General features: G+C 43.2%; 1 pseudogene across 1 annotated transcript; it reads right to left on the minus strand.

The window, feature by feature from the left end:
- Nucleotides 1–5,827: 5,827 nt before the first annotated feature.
- Nucleotides 5,828–16,750, minus strand: LOC146202967 (uncharacterized; annotated as a pseudogene). The gene is made up of 7 exons (XR_014706754.1): nucleotides 16,733–16,750; nucleotides 14,184–14,271; nucleotides 14,011–14,111; nucleotides 13,562–13,640; nucleotides 12,495–12,580; nucleotides 9,055–9,274; nucleotides 5,828–5,944 (listed from the first exon to the last, which is right to left on the minus strand). The product of XR_014706754.1 is annotated as an uncharacterized LOC146202967 (transcript).
- Between the last annotated feature and the right edge of the window lie 548 nt (nucleotides 16,751–17,298).

Here is a 17,298-nt window from a genome sequence, read left to right on the forward strand (position 1 = left end):
ACTCAGGCTTGGCCTTTCAGATGGGAGGTCGAGATCGTAATAATTCATTCTTCCAGGACCCTTCGGTCCCGTGTTAGACAAGCTGCCTCTATGCAACGCAGGCGCGTTCGTACGGCCTACTATTATATTTATGCCGATGGTCGCTTACATAAAGTGGCATCGTATGACAGTGTGCTAATGATAATGTGTGGGATAAGAAGGGCGCAAATAAATAGTTGCTGATTAAGTGAGTGGAAGCTGTGACAGATTTTCTGTTCTTGGGCGCCAAGATTACCTCGGAAGGAGACTGCAGCCATGAAATTAGGAGACGCCTGCTTCTGGGAAAGAGAGCAATGGTTAGCCTTGACCGCCTAGTAAAGAGCAGAGACATTAGTCTGCCAACCAAGATTCGTATAACCCGTGCTATGGTCTTTCCAGTTGTGATGTATGGATGCGAGAGTTGGACTGTGAAAAAGGCTGACCGCCGAAGAATTGACGCGTTTGAATTGTGGTGCTGGCGAAGACTCTTAAGAGTTCCTTGGACTGCCAGAAGATCAAATCAGTCGATATTGTCGACCATAAACCCTGACTGCTCATTGGAGGGTCAAATTCTAAAGTTAAAGCTCAGCTACTTTGGTCATCTGATGAGAAGAGAGGAGTCGCTGGAGAAAGATTTGATGTTGGGAAAGGTTGAGGGTCGCCGGAGAAGGGGTAGGCAGCGAACGCGATGGTTAGATGGCATTCTCGAGGCATTGCAGATGAAGCTATGTGATGTTAAGAAGATAGTGAGAGACCGGAAAGCGTGGCGTGACATGGTCCATAGGGTCACGAAGAGTCGGACACGACTGAACGCCTGAACTGAACTGAACTGATTAAGTGAGTAGTGAAGTGAACGGACGCGAACGAGAATCCGCAAAGCTGGCGCGGGCCAGCCTTTAACCCTGCCGCGTCATAGCCTTAAGGCCATATTTTCATCAATATTTTCCGCCGTCACTCTTAATTATTATAAATTTACTTCATCAGTGGCAGCATCCCTAATATAATCCGACAAATAGAAAGAGTACCATTGCGTCCTGAACCATAATGGTGGCGCGAGGAACCCCATTACGACAGCTGGGACTTTTAAGTGTACTTGCCGAAAGGGGTGTTTTGGTCAGCACTGCGGGTACTTCATTGGTACCGAGGTGCGCTGTTGGCTCACAAGCCGTCAGACACAGTATATATAGCCTATTTCTGGATAACCGCGTAAAACGTAGCAGCTTGGACGCGCGCCGTTCCTTTGCATAGTTCGCTGCTGCGTTCGGCCTGCATAACTGAGGAACTTGAATTAGCACAGCCTTTATCAAAAAAAAAAAAAAAAAAGAAAGCATTTTGTCATTCTAAATACCGCCTCCGTCCTAATTAATTTAGGTAATGATGATATTTGCTAAAGTGTTGTGCTTTTCCTGAATAACCCCATAAGCAATTGAAAGCATGCGCCGTGTCTCAGTGCCGAATTTTCCCTCGCTGTCGTATATACGGCTCACACATGTTGCCGGTCTAGCTTTAGCTTGAGAAGCTGCGTTGAAGATTCGAATCATGAGGCAAAGAAGTGCCGGCATTTATAACAACTTTTTTTTTCTCTCCCACAGCGATAGTGAGCTCACGCCCCCACCCCTCGCACCTTCCGTCTCGTATTCCGGAAGTGCTTGGTTTGATTCCCATTGTTGGCGAGTGGGAATTAATTTTCCAATGATGACAAGATTTCCTCCGACCTGGAGCATGACCCTTTCAAGTTAAAGTGCGGAAGGACACATTCGCTCCCTCTACGTCACGCTCTCGCCGATTTCGCTGTAGATTACCGTTTGCTCTCGGACCGTTCAAAGTTCTGAGAAGCGCGAGCACAAGCGATAACGGGCTCTTGAACGAAACCAACGGCGGCAAGCACGAGATAAATTTGAGAGGAAGCGTCCACGCCTGGGGAGAAGGTGCGGCGCAGTCCTTCAGCTACCATATATAGCGCGTTGATTACTACCTTAAATTAGATGGTGCAGCGCAAAATTTCCCGCACTTACGCGCATCAGTGCTCTTTTACGTATAAATAAAGTCGTCCAGAAGCGTAGTGGTCGCGCCACTCATGTTCGGCACACTATCACTTCGCAAACTTTTTCCGAAGACGATTGCATGACGGTATACCCACGGGTTTTCCCATCAGAAACACTGGTACTATAGTGTAACGGCCCAACTGATTTCTTTCCTCGCCACGGCGGCTCAGTGGTTAGCGTGCTCTACTTCTTATCTCAAGGACGCGGGTTCGCTCCCCGCCAAGGGGGCCGCATTTCTATCGAGGAGAAATGCAAGGATCTCTGCGATGTCAATGCACGTTAAGAAACCCCAGATAGTGGAAATTACCGGGAGCCATCCACTACGGCATCGGTCATAGCCTGAGTTGTTTTGGGACGTTAAATCATATAAACCAAACAGCCAGTACCTATTTCCTTCTTGTTTGAAACCAGTACTAAGCATGTTTCGCTACTGCTGCTGGTCGGGGATTGTTCAACCGCCAGAAATTATGGTCGAAAGAGGACACAGGCGAGGTGGTCTAAGTTTCCGCCATGTGCCCTGATGATGCATTGCGAGCGCTTCCGGGTAGAACCATGGCTGCCGCCGTATACGTGCACCGGATTTGCTGGTTTAGTTACTGGGAAATAAGGGAAAATAAATCAATACGCCAAATGGAACGGCAAACTTCAAACGCAGCGTTGCGGTGCCTTGATTAATAGCCTAGCCCAACCGGTCAGAATAAGCGGTTGCGCTTCCGTTTCAGTTGCTTTAGTTTCTGACGAAAATACGTCATGGATTTCCCCTGCTTTCTCGGCACCGACGGAGGAGGGAAAGAGTGATCTATGGGCGAAATGTATTGCCCCGCGAGTTCGAATCATCTTAATGGCTGCACTTCTCTGCATGGCGGAGCCTGAGAGCACCTGTTTCTATGTACGTAGTACGTCTGATGTCTGCGCTGTTACCCGTGATTCCCAAGCATACCGCCAAAGGCTTTGCGTCAGAGCACCGTGTGTTGCCAGTGCGTCATAGAGCCCAAACTTGAAAAGCCTGTTTTTGCGCTTCACCATTACCGCTCTGCCGAAGCCTCTCAGGGAAGAACTCCGCTCATGTCAGCTGTCGTCTGCTCTCGAAGACATAGAGCAGTTTCTGTTCAAGACCGTTGGCGGCTTCGGTATGAACGGCACAGCAATACCCACGGTATCTTTGTCACCAGCACTATATTCGATATCGTAACGGTCCCAATAATGTCGCCCTGCCGCGGTGGTGCAGAGGTAAGACGCCCGACTACTGTGCGGGAGTACCAGGGTTCGATCACTACCGCAGCGGCTCCGTTTCGATGGAGGCGAAACGAAGAGGCATCCGTGTGCTGTGCGATGTCAGCGCACTTTAAAGATCCCCAGGTGTCGAAATTACTCCGTCATCCTCCACTACGGATCCTCTTTCCTCTTTCCATTTTCACTCCCACCTCCCTCCTTTCCCTTATGGCGCGGTTCAGGTGTCTACAGGAACAAGAGTGACTGATACTGCGTCTTTCCCTTCCTGTGAACTAATTATTATTATTATTATTATTATTATTATTTTTTTATATTATTATTATTGTAACTCCCACTTTCTAGCCTAAAATATTGTATTTACTGCACTTCTTACTTTTTCTCCTGTTCAATGCTGTCTGTATCTTGAACTACTTTTTGTCCGTTTCTATATTCCATTTATATTTTGACTTTTAAACTTTATATTCGAATCCTACTGTCCCGCGTTCAATTCTATTTCTTTATTGTATTTTCCTGTATTTCTAGCCTGTGTTTCAAGTACCACGCACTTGTTACGCCCTCAATGGTTGTTTATTGTATATATATTTCTAAATCACTATAATCAATGTCAGTTATTTGTTGTTGTTTTTTTTTCTCTCTATCTATCGTTTTTTTTTTTCTTTCTTCGTGATGTGCTCAACAATTTTCCCACTGTGTATATAAGATATGCTACTCATTGATTTCTTTCTTTCCTTGAAACTTTTCGTCTCAGTTTCATTTAATGTGCTATTTATTTCTTCTTTTGTGTTCTATCTGTTTGTGTAAAACTTGTGTGTGCATTTTCATTTTTTTTAATTTGTGCTGCGGCATGAAGACCACATATCCCTTACAAAAATGTGTAATGTGTTGGTTTAGAATCTCTTTTCAGTTTTCTCATTAGAATGTATTGTATTCCTTTTAACTGTGTATGCAATATGTTAAATGAGTTTGAATAACCATTTGGCCACCGCATTCTTACACAACCACAAAAGACGTACTGCTATAGAAATACAATAGTGAATGTCTTTTGCAACTCTTTAGAGAGATTCAATAGATGCTCTTTTAATTTTTCTCAATAGAGACTATAAAGTAATCATAGATTTTCTATAATTACTGCCTAATGAGTTCCAATAACTATTTGGCCACCGCATTCTTACTGAAACACAAAAGACGTGCTCCTATAGAAATACAATAGTGAGGGCCTTTTGCAACTCTTTAAAGAGATCCAATAGATTCTCTTTTAGTTTCCCTCAATAAAGACTATAAAGTAATTATTGATTTTTTATAATTACTGCCTAATGAGTTCCAATAACTATTTGGCCACCGCATTCTTATTGAAACACAGAATACGTGTTTCTATAGAAATACAATAGTGAGAGTCTTTTGCAACTCTTTAAGGAGATCCAATAGATTCTGTTTTAGTTTCACTCAATAGAGACTATAAAATAAATATTGATTTTCTATAATTACGACCTAATGAGTTTCAATAACTATTTAGCTACCGCATTCTTACTGAAACACAGAAGACATATTCCTATAGAAACACAATAGTGAAGGTCATTTGCAACTCTTTAAAGAGATTCAATAGATTCTCTTTTAGTTTCCCTCAATAGAGCTTATAAAGTAATTATTGATTTTCTATAATTACTGTTTAATGAGTTCCAGTAACTATTTGGCCACCGCATTCTTATAGAAACCCAAAATATGTACTGCTATAGAAATACAATAGTGAGTGTATTTAGCACCTCCTTAAAGAGATCCAATAGAACCTTATTTAGTTTTTTTTTCACTAGAGCCTATAGAGTAATTATTGAAATTGTATAATTATTTTCTAATGAGTTCCAATAACTATGGTTACCACATTCTTATAAAAACACAAAAGACGAGCTCCTATAGAAACACAATAGTGAGTGTCTTTTACAAATCTTTAAAGATATCCAATAGATGTTCATTTAATTTTTTCCCAATAAAACATATATAGTGATTATTGACTTTCTATAATTACTGTATATTGAGTTCCAGTAACTCTTTTGCGACCACATTCTTACAGGAACACAAAAGAGGTACTGCTATAGAAATATAGGAGTGAGCATCTTTTGCAATTTCAAAAGATTCATTAGACTCTTATATTTTTCCTCATTAGAGCTTAGATTAATTACTGACGTTCTATAATTACGGTTTAATGAGTTCGAATAACTAATTGACCACTACATTCTCACAGAAGCAGAAAACAGTATTGCTATAGAGCTACTGTAATGAGTGTCTTCAATAATTCCTTCGACAATTACTACCTAATAAGCTCAAATAATTAACTGCTTATTGCAGAGCGTTGTTCCAACTCTGAAGTGACCCAGCAGACTTTCTTCTAGCCTTTCTCATAGAGCCTGCAGTGGAGCTATTGAAGAAGTTTCAATTGTGCATGTTAGTGAATGTGATCTGTGCTGCAAAACATGCAAAGACATACAAAAGTTGTTCATGCAACCTTACTTTATTGCTTTATTTGCATGCAAGCAATGGTGGGAGAGGGGCATTCGGGTAGTGGGCCAGCCTCTATTTCACCTCTCTCGAGAGCAACGATGAGAGGCTGCTCTTAAGGCGGATTGGGTCCGCGTTGAACTCTTGAATTGTGTAGCCTGCAAAAATTAACACACATAGATGTCAGAAATTTGACACAGTATAAATTAACTTCGCACATTTCACTGCCTCTATGATGTATGTGCATGCTGATAATAATTCTAAATACAGATTGTCACCAGAAAGCTTCAACTAGATTCATAACTATTGTGCAGTTTGTTTGCAGCAAGAAGTCCACTGTTAAGGCTTCTCTTATTTAGATGCAATGATAATCACAAGATAAAATTATAAGCACTAAGATTTTGATGCCTTCAATTTGTTTATTAAGTTTATTGCATCGTAAATCATCCAGTGGACCTGTCATGTATGCAACACTTGCTGCCACTCACAGTGCACTCCACAAGGATTGGTCCTCTCGCTCTTTCTCTTTATTATCGCAATGCTCAAACTTCCACAACATTTAGCGCAGGTCCCATAGCTCCATCACAGCCTGTATGAGGATGACATTACCTTATGGACCGCAAAGGGAAGTGATGCCCAAATCAAGGAGAGACTCCAGCGTGCAAGTGATATCGTAGGGAATGTAGCGGACCCCAGGGGACTGCGATGCTCTCCAGCTAAGTCTGAATTTATCATATTCTGCAAAACCAGATTCCTTGCGAAACCACCACCAGCCATCGAACTTATAATATTCGTGGAGTCCCTATTCCTCGAGTACCAAAAATTAAAATCCTGAGCTTAACCTTACAAGAAAACGGCTTCGATGGTGACGCAATTCAAATGTTTCAAGGAACCTCGCAGTAAATTATGCGACTCATCCGTTGCATTAGTAACTGCCACTCCGGCTTGAGGGAAAAGAATACTCTCCGCTTAGTACAGACCTTTGTGATCAATCGCATAGCCTATATATGCCCTTACTTAGATATAAAGTCGGCTGAAAAAGAGAAAGTGGAGGCCATAATAAGAAAATGCGTCAAACAAGCAGTTGGGCTTCTCATTCACACAGCGACCGAGAAAGTCTTAGGTCTCGATGTTCATAACATGCTAAGTGAGATTATTGAAGCAGTCACCATCTCGCAATACGAACGGCCATAGGGCACATCAACTGGCAGATATGCATTCTGTCCACACTAGGCGTGAATTATGAATGACAAGGCGGACTGACAACTGACCTTCCCAAACATATACGAGAGCCCTTGGTCATTCCATCGATACCTCAGAACATGCACCCAGATTTCCAAGTAAACGTCGTGCAGAGAGAGCCAGGCCAAACGTTTTCTTAATTATACATCAGTAGTGCATGTCAATTAAGCAGATTCGTCGCTTGGAAAGACGGTCGCTGTGGTTACCACCGAACATGGTACAATCATGTACATGTATATAGGGTATACAGAAAACGCAGCTAATGCTGTAGCCATTGCGGGATCCTCGGCAGAAATCATAGTCAGCGACTCAAAACTGGCGATACGTAATTACACGTTGGGCAGACTCTCCCGTCAAGCAATGCGTATTGTGCAAAATTATCAGCCCTCACGGCGCATTCGCCTAATCAGCCTGCTCATGCCTCTCTTGCTGGTAATGAGGCGGCTCATAACCTAGTTCGAGAACTGTCCCGCCGAGCTGGGTCATGCAGCCCACCGACTCTAAACTCCGGCAAGGACAGGTTGTTTTCTTATAGAGAAATCTTGCAGCATTACAGGTCTACCAGACTCAGATTCCCCCCCTCAGACAAAACGCTCTCCAAACGCCATGCCAAAGCATGGCGTAAACTTCAAACTAATACCTATCCAAATCCAAAATTATGTTGCCTATATTGGGAAGGACTCTATTCAGACAAATGCAAAAATTCTGATGCCAGAGTCGATCAAAATCATATGATCTAGAAATGCCCACAATCCCTACCTGCGAGCCACTTCATACGCGACTCTTATCACTGGGAGGCTCAGCCACAGCTGGGGTACATAGATAAAGCTCATCCAGCTGGCTGAAAACGCCGCCGCTGCTCAAGGGATAGCGGCCATCGTTTAAGTGGGGGTGGCCATTCGGGTCGCTCGTCTGTATCCGCTGGAAATAAAGTTTTATCACCACTACTAAGCCATATGCTGGTTCATCCACCAATACCTTTTTAACTGAGCTCTGCAATCACTTAGTCAGCGTTTTGCGAATGCTGTTTGGGTTATAAATTCTCACTGAGTCAAAATATCTGTCTGTTTTTTTTAGATTCTTTGCAGTGCTGAAGAATTTTTATTTCAGTGCAGCTGAGGTTCCACGTCAGTGACAGTTCAATGTTCATTCACTGCACAAAATGCCAGGCAGATGAATTTTGCTTTTCACTACGCAGTGTAAAGGAGTAGTATCTCCCCTTTAAGTATCAGCAAAAAATACTAGGAGAGGTAGGAAGGTAGCGAAAAATCGGCAGAAATGAGCTATCTCACAGATACATGTCCCTGCAGTGAAAATTTAATTCGAAGGCAGTCCACACCTGAAAACACGATAATCTCATATCATGCACCCTGTGTAGATCGAAATCCTTATTCAAAACAGCTTTTTAGAGATAATTTCTCCCCGAGATTGCACGACGATTGACAAGCGCTACTACCAACTGTTTATTAGCGTGTGCACACACCCTAATAAACAATTTGTAGTAGCGTTTGTCAATCGTCGTGTGTTTTTTCTTTCCTTTTGTCCCCGTCCACGTTTTTGCGCTAATTTCTTCTTAAATATGCAAAACCGACCAGCCCGACCACACTAACTCCACAAATTCTTTGTTTAATTACTTTTACGATATCTTTACAGCTTCATATTTTTGCGCCATCTTTAGCACAAGAAAGGTACCTGTTTTTGGCATTTTGTTCCAAGATTTCAAATCAGCACTTTATTCTGGAGCTAATAACTCCCTTAACAAAATCAAAATAAGAATATTAGACCAGACCACCATCTACAACGCTGAGTTTGTTTCATCTGTGTAGGACAGAGGGAACTGTAAGGCTTTCAATTCTATGCAGATTAAAAATAATAAGGTCTGCCAACATACGAGCATGCTTAAGCTCAATTATGTGAAGTGCGCGTAGCTAACTGTTCAATTGCAAATGCACGCAAGTATAAGGCATGGAAGAAAAACTTAATAAATGCAGAAGTTGGTAATTTAGATGACAAAGAAATGACATACCAATGATGGCACCAACTTTCTTTTGGTCCAAAGACTCCCTCATCACTGCGTCAGGATGGGCATTTGATTTACGCCCAAAGAGAGACTTGCCGCGGAGTTCCTCCGGTGTGAAAAGCTGCCGCAAAAGCCCTCTCGCAAATTTGGCTGGGGCTCCTGGGCATCTGCCACGCAGCCTGGCCAAAGCCGTCTATTCTACTTTCACGCCGCCCCCAATGTCCACCTGGGAATGAAAATTTAACTTGAAGTCATGAAAAGGCAACCTGCAAATTATAAGTGGAATCGCTATTTACAAATAAGAGGATTATATAAAACCTTCATTTTCCTTTGAGCAAATAAGGGAAAACTAAAGCTTTATAGTGGGTGTTCATGTGATAACGCGAGCGCGATTCTGTAAGCACGTAGCCATAAGCAGGTTAGGTGCGCCACGCTGCCTTTGTTGCTTCATGTACAACAAAAAGGTGGCAACTCTGATATTACTGAATAGTTCCTGTTCTTGTAGTGGTCATCATCTCCTTTATGAGATCAACCACTTCCCAGCCGAATGGACTTCAATGGCATGAGGTCAAATGGATAGCCTTCATTTCAGCCTAGTTCACAGAGGCATTTAGTCATTCCATTATACTGTATAAGAGCCTGATACAGCAATGTGTTAAACTAACATCAAACCACCAAGCTGGCTTGCAGCTGCAGGCAGGGCTTCTGAAGGCACTTTACCTGAGACAACACAGCACAATTGAGCTTTTCTGAAAACTTCAAAGTTTTAAGAACAAAAGGCAAAGAAACCTGGATCACACGGATTAGGCATCATTCGATTTTTGCTTAGCTCCAATTTACCTCTTCCAATTTTCCATCTCTGCTTCCTCCTGTCTGGCCTTATGGCAGCTGTTAGCAGAGACATGCGTATATATCGTTATGTCACTCTGGATCTCGGTATTCTTACTTGGATGTATCCCAGAATAGTATAGGGATATTTGCATTTCTTTTTGGGACAAATTCGCAAGCTCGAGCTCCATTGCCTGCATTTTAAATGTGCCTGCTCTCTGCTGCGCACTTCCGATCACTTTTTCCAGATTGTTTGCATGTACGAATAAAACTTCCAGTACAATATTAGCTTCCAGATGCCACTAACTGGGGATATGTTCCACGTTTTCCAGTGATATTTTACCAATAGTATTTTGGCACAGCGTTTGCTTTAAATCGATTGCCCACTTCTTGTCTCACCTGCCAGCTGTAACCACCATTGTTCATGCTGAAATAAACCTACGTTATACACCTGGCATACAGTTTTGTTACAAATATATACACCCTAACTTTCAAGCAGAAAGATAAACTGATGCAGTGACGCCGCCTGCGCTGGATGACTTAATTCAGTGGGAACAGTGGAAAACAGAATTAAGGACCTTCGAAAACTTCTGAAGCAAACAACATGCTCTAGCGGCATCCACTATGAGACCAATTTATTGAAAGCAGGTTGCTTGAATATGAACAGTATATAAAAAAACAGTAAAAATGGCAGGAAACCAGGAAGGAAACCGTAAAGAGAAAGAGAGAGGGCAGGAAACAAAGACCCTGATGGATCTTGGTGTGTGCCACATCACTGTGGGTTTTCCCTATATCTGCTCCTGCATGTCTTATGCTGTTCTGTCTGAGGGACACTGCTAGTCGCCACTCAGCTTGCCTTTTGAGACATAAAGCAGCTGGCTTTTTTTTTTTTGCAAAAAAATTAAACAGTGTATCAAAATTTAGGGACCTTGAAAGGTCTTAAAACATTACATCTAGGGTATTCAATGATTTGAAGGGCATTTCTGAATCCTGCTCAAGATTTTTTACAGCTGTTGGAGTTTCCCGAGCATAAATATTTGTAACCTGTTATATAGATAAGGCTGCTGCTAATACTTTGCATGCATACATCCAGTTGCATTTCAAAACATAAATTGTAAAAGGAGGGTTTAAAACAATACATAACTGGGACACACTAACTACTTCTAGTCGGAAACAATTCAAGTGTTAGCGTTAGTGCCTGTATACGTGGCGCTCTTCACGTCAGTGCTACACAGTCAAAGATTCTTTGGAGCTGATAGCCTAATAATATTAGCATTTAGTCAAGAACCGAATTTTGTCGCAATGAAATGGTGTAATCTTTCCACAATACTTTCGGCAGCAAAGAAAACTGAAATAAGTTCTTGATAAGGGCCACCTCGCACTCACACTATCACATGTGCTATGTAATTTCATACTGTCATTCAAACCACAATCATGATCCATAGAAACCTTTTTCTATACCCACATGACCTCCTTAGTTCTTATTTGGAGAAACTTGGGATGGAAAGGGCAGTATATCTTGATGTAATTGCGATTAAAGTGTCCAGATATTGTTTCAGTTCAGGCAGTGCCATTTGCTTAAAACGTCCGGCATGTTCCTTTACTAAAGGAACTAACTAAGCAGGTCTGTGCTCTTTGCACTAATTGGGGGCATAATAAGGTTCTGACTCTATCCAGGAAATCTGACCAAAAGAATGCTTTGTTGCATCGGCTGTGCCTCATCTAAAGCATTGCTTTTATATTTCTTTTCTTATGTCTTGAAGGAACAAAGAAGAAACTCGCTGCAGTGTGCAGTAGACTGCCTAAAGGCAATATGTGTTGATGAGCACTATGCATTGGCTGAAGTCTCAGGTCGTGCTTCAGCATATGAGTACAAAGGTTTACTAGTAATAAAATAAGTATAGATAAGTGCAAGTATTTTGTATAGTATGCATATAATACATTTACATCTACGCGCAGTGCCTCGATTTAACCATTAAGTTGTGGATTTTAGTTTTCTTTTCCCATAATTGGCTCCGTTTACGTGGGAGAGCATATGACTGTTTGCTAAGCTGCTTAAATACATGCTTCTTTGAACTTTCGATGATGATTGAGCGCTTAATTACTAGGTGAATGGTATATATTTCAAGAACACATCCTAACTGCTCTTCGTAAGCTGTGATGTCTGATATATAGCAAGCTTACTGAATTGAAAGAGGGATTCTTCAGAGAAATAGGCTTCAGTTACATATTTCGCTACACAGTGTGAGCCGCAGAAGCCTATTGCCACATGCTGCTGTGAGGTACTAGAGTCGAATAAAATCGAAGAATGAATTTTCATATGCCCCACAAAGGATGATTTTACACCACGCGATTTTGTTAAGCCTTGGTTAATCATCTTGCATTTGCTGCCCGCTTGCAATAACATGTTAGTGTCAAGAGGATTAACCACGAAATCATGGTTGGTTGGTTGCGAAATCATGAAAATCGGCTGATGCTATGAAGGGCTCCCTCTCCAGCTCCACGGAACATGCCATGTGAGAGAGATATGCATATAGGGTATACAGGCTTTCTCTAGACTGTCCGACTTACACATTTAAAAACTGTTCCAACCTCAAAGATGTGAAGACCTTCCTTACCTGAGGGCACGGCCGCACTGAGTTCTTGTCAACCTTGTGGAGGTCCTCAACAATTTTTTTCAGTTCCTGTAGAACCTTGCGCGTCTCTAAAACAGTAGTTCAGCAGAGGTATAGAAAACTGTAGTGAAGCAAAACAGCATATTTTGCAAGATGTTTTCAATAACATAATTACGTTCGCCTACCATATGGGGCTGTGCTGTAAAATATCAATCAGACACAGACACAACTCTACAGTGCTGCCCAAACTTTCATTCGCTTGAAACTCTATTATAAAAGAGTGGATTTATAACCCGCCAAAAAGTAACAACTGTAACCAATAAAGTTTGATTTGATTTAAATTTGGAAGATGCTTAAGCTTCACCTTAAGTGTAGAGGCAATAGTGCCTTTAACATCGCCTTTGCATTCCGCTAATCTTTTAAACCACGTTTTCGTCCATTGTTTTTTTTTTTTTTTAATTTTAGAGCTATTAATCTAAAACACACGTTAGTAAGTCATAAGGATCATATGCGCTCTCTGGGGGCCCCTCTAATCACAGGACGGACCGAATCGCGAAGCGCTCTTGCAATTCGGTGTGACGTAACCCTACGTCAGTGATTTCTACTGCTTCGCTTCAGTCCGCGAACAGCGAGCGGTTCGCGCTGAATGCTCGCCGCGAACGGGCGGACCGCAGATCGGGGGTCACGTGGTCGATCGCTTCGCGTTTCGGTCCGTCGTGTGAATACACCTTATTAAAACACGCTTGGTACTGACAGCCCTTGGGGGCATATGAGTGGTGTGTTTCCTTTCCATTGTCTGAATTCGGGATCAAAATACAATTTTTTTAATTACTATTTCCTGAAGTACCTTCATTAGAGCAACATCCTCACTAATTTAGGCTTCATTTGGACCCTCCCCCAAATCGCTGTTTACAATGTGGTTGTGAAGCTATGACTGTCAATCAATTCTGCGGAACGAGCTGCATACGTTATTGCGTGAGTTATCAAGCTTGTTAGGCTACCAGGATGAACTGAAACTATAGATCATTAAATGTCACACCCCTTAACAGCACCACGAAGATATGAAGTACCATGAACATCCTCCAGTTCTTCAATTCTGCGTTTCAAAGCCCAAATTTCTTCTCTGGACGTCTCGCACTGGGAACATGACTTTGGATGCAAAATATGAAACCAAGAAAAAATATGAAACTCCCCTGCAGCACTAATAATAGAAGCAGCAGCAAAAAACACGTGTAATAAGACACAACACTTTTATGGCTCAGCTTAACCTAATACCGCACTGGACCTGGTATTCATCAAATACAAGAAAAAAAACAAACAAATAAGCTGGAAATGCTAATGTATCAGCTTACAAATTGTTTGCTGCGTTACAATTTCTCGAAACATAATCCATGACTGGTAATTAATGCGAAGAATCAGTGGTTTAAATTTTAAGAAAGCCTTTAAAAAATGGTGCCTCTCCTTCCTAGAGTTTAATTTTAAATTTACCGAGTACAAAACAGCGCTACGGGTCACTTACCTGGTCATTAGCACTGCGCGGTGTTGAGCTCTGTTGTAGCTCCTCTATGTCTCCTTTAGAAGCCAGCTGGGCACGTCTGCGCTCTAGTATGCGAGGCTTGCCTGGAACAAATTGTTCACGGCAAGGAGAATGACTCTGTAACCGCAAAGATGGGGAAAGTCGCCACTACTTACCGATGTCAATTATTTTGGCAGGTGCTGCCTCCTCGCCTTCCTTCCAGTTCAACAACTGGACCGTGCCACGCAGTTCATTAATTGCTTTCTGTTGGAAGCCTATAGAAGCACAGCAGCAGGCAACCAGCTAGACGCCCCAACCAAACTCTGAGCAACGGCCAAGAGCGAACTGGCTTGGATTAGAGGACGAAGCCCGCACCCCCTTCGCTCCCACGGTCGAACCAATGCGCGTCAAGTCTCAAACGCAACACACACAGAAAAAAAATTGCACCTGTACGGCGCCGACTGGCCGGACGTGCATCGGCAGAGGCAGACTGTGGATGTCGGGTTACAATGGATGTGTGCGCGCGGTGATATTCGATTCGCGCGCGCCGGATACCAAGCGGCCGCTTTCAAGGCGGGGGTGGCCTTGAGAAACGAAGAAAAAAGCTAATACACAGTCTGAAGTTCACTGAACTTTCAGATGCGGCATTCGTTCTCGCGCGCAGAGTGTACGACACAAGGTAGCTCATTAATGTGCTCCTGTGCGTGTAGGTATTTCCTTTATACACATAGGTATTCATAGTCACAGGACAATGTTTTTTCAGAAGCTCAAGCGACTAAAATGCCGTACATGAGAAAATATAACCGCTACTTATTGGACCCGAAATGTGAAGTACCGCTCAGGTCAAAGTATCGCTTTAAAAAAAACGCGCAGTTCTGCCAGCGGATGCCTCCACAAGAACGCTGTCGAGCAGGGCCGGGAGGAAGGCGATGTCACTGGTGAATCTTTCTGCGCTGCCAGTAGCTCATCAGATGCAGATAAAACGACAGCACGAACACCTCCAGACAAGTCAAGTAACGAACAAACGCCGGAAGGGCGCATAGTAACAACGATGAACCAATCCGAAGCCCAAACTGAAACTGAAGCGGAAGAACAAATTGAGAACGAGGCTGCTGACACGGTAGAATCGGGCAGCGACTCCGAGAGCGATGATGACACACTTGGGAACTCATTCCCCGACCACGGTCAGCACAGCGAGAATGCCAATGGGTCACAGCGTCATCCAACTGACATAATAATAATAATTGGTTCACAGAAAGGGAAAGGCGCAGTATCTGTCACACTTCCTCTGTGGACACCTGAACCGCGCCGTAAGGGAAGGGAGGAAGGTGGGAGTGAAAGTAGAAAGAGAGAAAGGGGAGCCGTAGTGGAGGGCTACGGAGTAATTTCGACCACCTGGGGATCTTTAACGTGCGCTGACATCGCACAGCACACGGACGCCACTTCGTTTCGCCTCCATCGAAACGCAGCCGCCGTGGTCGGGTTCGAACCCGGGAACTCCGGCACAGTAGTCGGGCGTCTTACCACTGCACCACCCCGGCGGGGCACCAACTGACATGGTAACCGCGGATTTCATTCTTGAATTACTGTTCCTCTGTAGCTATGCTGCTACTATCTCCATCCCGCCAGGAGTATCATTTTGCGTATTTAAATTGAATATAAATGGTGTCTTGCATGTAGAATTGAGTATGCTGAGTGTTTCGAGCATTTTTACAAGTTACCGTGAAAAACACTCTCAGCCGCGGCGGAGGTAATTAATTGCCTACATTTATGCACATGTTCATTGTAACTATAAGCGTTTCAGTATGTAATGCCAAGAAGGGGACGCAGGTATTCAATAGCAAAAAAAAAGTATATACCACCGTAAAATTCCTAATTTCACTTTTCCGCGCCAATTCCGCAGCCCCCCCCCCCCCCCCCTCCCCCGCCGCATCTCCCCGCTCCCTTGAAACACGCCAGTTCAAAATCACAATCCAATCTCAACTACCAAAAACATAAACAAAAACCTGTACGGCGCCGGCTCGACCGGGTACACACATATCTAAAGGCTGACGGCTGGCGTCGCATGACCGCCGCGATCGAGCCATACGATGCGCGCGACCAAAGAGCACATGGCCGCTGTCTAGTGGAAGTCGACGCCGAAGTGAAAAAAAGAAAATAGACAATATATTAAATAGCGCGCCAAGCCATGTCGGCGGTGGGCACTGATCACTTTGCTATAACCTTGCTTCAGTGGTTGCGGCCTACAGAGAACCCCCAACGCAGCTTCTCGATCGCCGACGTCGTATACATGCTTCTAAGCTCGATCGGCGAGGTCAGAGATAAGAAATAAAAAATAAAACCATGTGCACTGCGCTATTTACTTTTTTTTTTTTTTTGCGGGAAAATTCTGTCGTCGCCTTGTTCAATTTTCATTGCCGTGCAGGGAAAACGCTCCCCCCTCCCCTTCCCCCCTCTATTTTTTCGGTGGTTTCGGCGGGTGAAAGGGGTTAGGGGGCGGGCGCTATTGAGGTGAAAGCAGTAAAGGGCCAATGGCGAATTCGAACCACATACAAGACTGTTGTGCGCACTTATTTTCGAAGTGAACTGTAGCGTTTTTTTTTCGCACAAAAATCAAAAATCAAAAATAATTTATATGAATATTTTGGCAAATATTTTTGTCTACTCTTTGGGTTCTGGTTGTGTTCCAACAGGATCAACCACTTTATCATGGATCACCACTGACCAACAAGTCATGGACCATTGCCTGAGGCACTGTACATCAAAGGAGACAACTGAGAATGTGCTGAAGCTAGTAGAGGCACATCTTCCACAAGAAATAGACTTTCCCTCAACAAAGTACAGCTTCTTCATGAGCGACAGCAAAACAAAACACTTTTATTGCAGTGCATGCAGTTCATACATAGGTGCACTTGATAAAAGTACAATCAGGGTAATACGTTCACGCTGCAAGAAGAGCATTGTGAAGAGAACTTAAATGCAGAGTCTTGCTATTTATACACCCTCGATTTTGAATTCCAAATTAAGGGTAACCTTGAAGAAAAGGGCAGTTGCCTTAAAATCCATGCACAGATATATGATGTTTGTGGTAAGCACCGCTTTGATTGATATCACTGCAACTGCCACTGCGGCCTGGTGACCTCACTGTCACATTTAACACAGATGGTGCGCCGTTCCGGTTTCGGGATGTGGCCACTCCTTCTTCAAGTGAATGAACTCGATTATAATGAGAAGACGCAAAGGCTGCTACTGGCTGGACTCTGGTTTGGCTCCAGAAAACCAGCTATGAAT

This window comes from Amblyomma maculatum, chromosome 1 (genome assembly GCF_055883805.1).
Source record: "Amblyomma maculatum isolate TAMU_Amacu chromosome 1, ASM5588380v1, whole genome shotgun sequence".
Classification (NCBI taxonomy): domain Eukaryota; kingdom Metazoa; phylum Arthropoda; class Arachnida; order Ixodida; family Ixodidae; genus Amblyomma; species Amblyomma maculatum.